This window comes from Gigantopelta aegis, chromosome 6 (genome assembly GCF_016097555.1).
Source record: "Gigantopelta aegis isolate Gae_Host chromosome 6, Gae_host_genome, whole genome shotgun sequence".
Taxonomy (NCBI): Eukaryota; Metazoa; Mollusca; class Gastropoda; order Neomphalida; family Peltospiridae; genus Gigantopelta; species Gigantopelta aegis.
The window spans coordinates 90816093-90823060 of record NC_054704.1 but is presented as its reverse complement, the minus strand read 5'-3'; the positions used below and the strand labels follow the sequence as shown (position 1 = coordinate 90823060).

Sequence of the window (6968 nt, the reverse complement as noted above, 5' to 3'; positions counted from 1 at the left end):
ACACGTGTGATAATTGAGAAACACTGCCAGGAAAACTTAATTAATAAAGGAATTACAACTCTATTCCTAACTGGTTAATTTTTAATTAACCCTTAACTACTCATTCAGTAACCTTGTAATACAGAATTAATACTGGTACATATCCCAATAAAGACAATAACATACAGTGTACCTAGGTCCTCTAGGATGACTGGCTAAGCTTTAATATTTTAGAACAGGGAAGCCTACAATTTACTTCGTCAGATTACCGGTGACCCTGTCTAAATAATATTGGTATAATACAGTATTAAAAATATTTAAAGTCACATCAATCACATCAAGGTTATACAACAGAGCAGAACAATATATTTACCAAGTCCAGTCGGACTACGTTCCCCGGGAGCCTTCCAATGATTCTCCCTGATATCTCTAAAATCCTATCTATTTATTAAAAAATCTGAGAGACAGCGAATATCGCCTGGGGGTACAACGCGGTACCTCACCTATCATGTGATATTCCCACAACTCCCAGAGACGGTATTTTTTCTTAGATGGTCAGACTTACTGTCGCCAGTTCGCTAGAAATACCCGGTCGTAAAACCGCAATACCTGAGTTATTACGTAACTACTGGCCACATGGCCTCCACACCTAGTCTAAGTGTGTATTAGGGGGTATGGTCGCGCGGAGGTATTACGTAACCAAGTGCACACGGCCCTCTAAAACAATTAACATCGCCACAGGCGAAAAGATAAGAGCATGTTCCGTCACAACTACTCATAACATATATATACATATAAACCCTGTTGTTTTTTGTTCTTGACTTGGCATGATATTAATTTGATTTAACGACTGTTGAGATATGTGAATTTCAAGTAAAATGATCAACCATTGACATTGGGGGAGGCATCCACGCAGTCCAAGAGTCGTGTTATGAGGCGACATGCAAATATAAAAGGTGATAGCGAAAAACAAGTGTTATGTGGGGTGTTTTCCTAATGCGGATACATTAACCTCTGTAACGACCTCAGAAGTCTACGTGTCTTAGTTATGTACCCAGAACAGCGTACTTGAACCAAAATATCAACATCAAAACGAAAATCAAAAGTAGATCTCTGACAAATTGTTTTATTCTGCAGCGTGTACTTTGTTTTCAATACATGTTAATACACGACAGCATGTACTTTGGTTACAATACATGTTGACGTTTTCTGTCAGTAGATTCTTCAAGCGAAGACCACACCCTGCTGAAATACATAAATATAAATCTATCAACATTAATATTAACTACCACCATACTCTGTTGAAATACATAAACATAAACATAAATTTATTAATATTAATATTAACTACCTCAATATTCTGTTGAAATACATAAACACATCAATATTAACTACCACCATATTCTGTTGCAATACATAAACATAAATATTATCATAACAAGCATTAACTATTAACATAAGACGTGTGAAATATGTGTTTTGAATTATCAAGTACAGCAAGTAGTAATAGGTATTGCCACATATTGCTATACAGGAACCAGAATTGCGATACGAACTAAGATATATTGTGAAGAACAGCACTTATAAATATATTAATATTAACTACCACCATATTATGTTGAAAAACATAAACATAAATATATTAATATTAACTACCAACATAAGACGTGCGAAATATATATTTTCAATTAACAAGCTATTCTTCAGTGCTAGAAGGTAGATGTCATTTAAATGTTTTTAATTAATATTACAAACCTCAGACATTTAATGATTTAAAGTTTGTTGATTTAAGCTCCATTTATAGGCATATTTTAGTTTTCTTAGGCAGTACGTTATTTTCAGACTTGAGGGGACAGGTACCATTTAGCCCTTCCTCCCATTTCTTACACCTGGGTTGAGTTCAGCCACACCGAGCAGAAAAACGTCCTCTAAAAAAAATGTGTTTTATATATCTATTGTAATATTCTAATATCTTTAAAACAAAGAATTATTTACACATTTGAATGATAAATTTTAATGAAAATTAATGTTGATGTACTGTAGTGGTTTTCGTTATGCTAATACTTAGTTATGTATGAATAAATTTCCATTCCTGTGTGCGTGCGTTCATATTTGTATCTTTGCACGAATGTATATGTATGAATACGAAATATTACTTTCAATATGTTATTCTGTTATAGACATGTCGACGTTGGAATGTGATATGATGAGGTACACATTTACCAGTATCCCTGTATACGTTACATCATGACAGACAGAGTGAGTGAAAATTGCTAAAATGAACATAAAACCATTTACAACGATATTGATATGTCTTCGATACGGACAACTTCCCGCATGGCTCGAAATTTGGCCTTTTTTGTTATGATGGATTAATCATTAAACATTAGGCATACAGTTCAAAATTGTCTTCAGTTGGTTTGAGGATAGCGTATTATTCTACACCGTACGAGTAATCTCATTTCATTTCATTTAAGGTTCAAGCACACTGTCCTGAGCACACTCCTCAGCTACCTGGGCTGTATGATCAGGACAATGTCTTGGTTGTTAGTGGTTAGTGAGAGAGGAGAGGGTGTGACAGTCCTTTACCTACCCACTGTGTCGTTAAAACTCGCTCTGAGTGGGAGACGGTACCGAGCTGCGAACCCTGTACCTACCAGCCTTATGTGTGATGGCTTAACGACGACTCCACCGAGGCCGGTGTACGACTAATAATAAACTTATAAAACGGCTTACCTTGTCACTAGCCCATGTATCTACCGCCCCACATTCCTCCGTATCCTCCTCCGTATCCTCCTCCATATCCTCCATATCCGCCATATCCTCCGTAACCGCCGTACATGCCGGTGCTGGTAACAGTGGCGATTACCAGGCAAACCAGGAAGAGAACTATCAGTGCATTCAACATGTTGGTCAGTTCTGAAAAGACAAAACTACATTCTGTAAGACAGAACAGATCAGTAGATCAAGCGATTTGAATACATTGTTGTTGTTGCTGCTGCTGTTGTTCCTGGTGTTTTATTGTCGTTGTCGTTTTTCATGTTGTTGCTTTGTTTTTGTGGGGGAGTTTGTTGCTTTGATTTTGTTTTGTTGTTTTGGCGTGGGTTTTTTCTAATTTGTTCTTTTTTGTGTTTGTTTGCATGTTTTGTTGTTGTTTTTTTTGGAGGGGGGTTGTGGGGGGTTGTGGGGGGGGGGTTGTGGGGGGGGGGGGTTGTGGGGGGTAGTGATTTTTTGTGTTTTCTGTGTGTTTTGTTTGTAGGGGTAATGTTCTTTTTGTTGGGTAGGTAGGAATGATTTTAACTTTGCACGAATGTATATGTATGAATACGAAATATTATTTTCAATATGTTATTCTGTTATAGCCATGACGACGTTGGAATGTGATATGATAAGGTACACATTTACCAGTATCCCTGTATACGTTACATCATGATAGGCAGAGTTAGCGAAAATGGCCAAAATGAACATAAAACCATTTACAACGATATTGATGTCTTCGATACAGACAACGTCATTAATTTGCATCTAATTTACAAATTTTAAATTCTGAAAATACCTCATCTGAAAAATCGATATGCTATTTTATTGGATACATTACCTACTATATCATAAATGTTATTTTATGTGCGAACGACCAGGTTTTAATTTATGAATTGTCTCTAAAGAATAAAAAATAAGAGATATGGCAACCTAGTTATAATCCATTGGACAACTCCAATATTCTAAACGTATATGTTACTTGAAATCGAGAATGACAAATGTTCTCGTCTTGAGCTGAATATTAACTTGTTTAAAGTTTGTTTTGTATCACGACACCATTAGAACACATTGATTTATTAATTTTCGGCTATTGTATGTCAAACATTTAGTAATTTAGACATATATTCTTAGAGAAGAAACCCGTTAAATGTTTCAATTAGTAGCAAGGGATCTTTTATATGCACCATCCAACAGATAAGATAGCACATACCACGACCTTTGGTATACCAGTCGTAGTGCACTGGCTAGAATGAGAAATAGCCCAATGGGCCCACCGACGGAGATCGATCCCAGACCGACTGTGATTCAAGCGAGCGCTTTACCACTGGGCTAAGTTCCGTCCCGACATACTATAACGAATGCAAATTCGAAACTGAAATAATTTGTTATGCTTTCTAAAACAATATAAAAAAGTATAAAGTACTTACACGTTTCCTTTTCTGAGATGTGAACTACCAAAATGTTCTAAGACAATGATATTGAGAAACGTAGGCACAATTCCTTTAAATAGAGATTTTCAGGAAACACTTTTTTGGTATTCAATCACACATTTCAAGTTTATTGCTAACGCGATTACTTCCTTATTCAAATTAATTGTATCTAGTATACATCTCCACAAATAGTCACCAATGTTGACCTAGTTCTTTTATAATTTATTTACTGCTTGTTAAGTCGCAATAGTCGTATTACCATGCCCGGTGCCCCTTCACAAACCCCTGTATCCGCCCTTACCATGCCCGGTGCCCCTTCACAAACCCCTGGATCCGCTCTTACCATGCCCGGTGCCCCTTCACAAACCCCTGGATCCGCTCTTACCATGCCCGGTGCCCCTTCACAAACCCCTGGATCCGCCCTTACCATGCCCGGTGCCCCCTTCACAAACCCCTGGATCCGCTCTTACCATGCCCTGTGCCCCTTCACAAACCCCTGGATCCGCCCTTACCATGCCGGTGCCCCCTTCACAAACCCCTGGATCCGCCCTTACCATGCCCGGTGCCCCTTAACAAACCCCTGGGTCCGCCCTTACCATGCCCGGTGCCCTCCACAAACCCCTGGATCCGCCCTTACCATGTCCGGTGCCCCTTCACAAACCCCTGGATCCGCCCTTACCATGCCCGGTGCCCTCCACAAACCCCTGGATCCTCCCCTTATTGAAATAACGCGCTATTTTGTAATGCGATCTTTTATATTAAAAAACATATTATTTTATTGCATATATATATATGCACACACACACACACACACACATACACACACACACACACACACACACACACACACACGATTGGGCACAGGTTATCCGACTTACGAGGGTCTGTAGAAGCCCATCCGCCCAAGAGGTCCCAACTGCGATATTTGGGGCCAAGTATATGCCATATAAAATAAGGATATTCAACGCTACTTTGTTACATTTGCATAAATCGTTAAAACAAATTTGTTTAATGACACCTCTAGAGACCATTAATTAATTAATCATCGACTATTGGACGTCAAACATTTGGTAATTCTGACACGTAGTCTTGGGAGGAAACCTGTCACATTTTTCCGTTAGCAGCAAAGGGTATTTTCTATGCGCGCGTGAAATATTTTTGTTGGACAACTTTCAATGTCAAGTTGCTCTATTGAGCGTTTTTTTATGATTATATAATTATGAATGCATACGTCAATTCTGTAGTCTAGCAAGTTTAGTTGCATGTCAATAAACGTAGTGCTGCTGTATTTTACATCTTATTTGCCATAATATATATGTTCTGAGCTATCGTGGCATCCATAAAAATTATGCTCTTTAACTCAACCATATGCATAGAGCCTACATGTATGTACGTATGTATTTATGTATGTATGTATGTATATCGGGCTGCTGGTGCTCCCTTGCACCTGCCAGTGCAGGCGGTCCCTCCTTTCCCTCCCCGCACCTTTCCTGTCATGGACGACAGGCGTGCGCTACAACAGCTTGCTCTGAATGTGCACGTAAAACCCTATGACATGACATGACATGTATGTATGCATATATGTTTTATGAATGAATGAATGAATGAATGAATGGGTGTGTGTCTGGTGTATTACTGTCCTGTCTTCGGCAAAGTGCACATTTTAAATATACATTTTTGCTATTCAAAGTTAGTTTGTGTTGTTTGGCGACACCACTAGAGCACATTGATTCATTAATCAACGGCTATTGGATGTCAAACATTTGGTAAATCTGACTCATCAGAGGAAACCCGCTACGTTTTTCCATTAGCAGCAAAAAATCGTTTATATGCACTTCCCCACATACAGGAAAGTACATACCACGGCTTTTCGCCAGTTGCTGTGCATTGATAGGAACGAGAACAATGTCAATCAGTTGAATGGACGCACCGAGGTGGTTCGATGCTGCGACGCAATCACCTCAGGCAAGCGCTCAACTGACTGAGTTAAATCCAGCCACTTTGCCGTATGAATAACCAATGACATTCTAGCGGCAGCGGGTTTCCTTTCTATAGCCGTTATTTAAAAATGGCAAAATTTGGCAAAATAGTGCTTGATTCCAGGAATTCTCTATTCAGTACCTTGTCTGTAGGAAGACAGTAAATCCCAAAGCCCGAGGAGTTCCTTTACTGGATATTTCATCTTTCTTTCATAAAGAGGACTGCCACTCCCAGACTAGTTTATTGAATCAAAACTAGCACAGGACTGAGCTCAATGGCATAAGTACAATTGTGATGACATGCACACATTAATCAATGTCAGAACAGTGATAGTATCAGGTGTTACCGAAATGTGTGTGTGTGTGTGTGTGTGTGTGTATGTGTGTGTGTGTGTGCATACGAACATACATACATACAGAGAGAGAGAGAGAGAGAGAGAGAGAGAGAGAGAGAGAGAGAGAGAGAGAGAGAGAGAGAGAGAGAGAGAGAGAGAGAGAGAGAGAGAGAGAGAGAGATATTTATGAATGCCCTCAGAGGTCCCTGGACATCATAACCCCGATGAAACAACTTCAATGCCAGAATGATATGGCCTTGTTTCATATCTGCATACAATGAACATTATATCATTTCCTATAGGTACTAAGTAGACGCAACTAACACTATACTGTACTTCTGTTATGTTTTAAACACGTCGTGACAAACAGACCAAAATGTAATAACGTCACTTCATATAAAACGATGAAAAACAAATGTACAAGAATTTCACCAAAGAGATGGGAACTATGCACAAGTTCAAAATATGGAATAGCATCAGCCATA

The 6968-nt window shown here is 38.9% G+C and overlaps 1 long non-coding RNA gene across 1 annotated transcript; it reads right to left on the bottom strand.

The window, feature by feature from the left end:
* Nucleotides 1–1087: 1087 nt before the first annotated feature.
* Nucleotides 1088–4285, bottom strand: LOC121375055. The gene is made up of 3 exons (XR_005958272.1): nt 4167–4285; nt 2716–2898; nt 1088–1224 (listed from the first exon to the last, which is right to left on the bottom strand). It is a non-coding gene; the product is annotated as an uncharacterized LOC121375055 (long non-coding RNA).
* Between the last annotated feature and the right edge of the window lie 2683 nt (nt 4286–6968).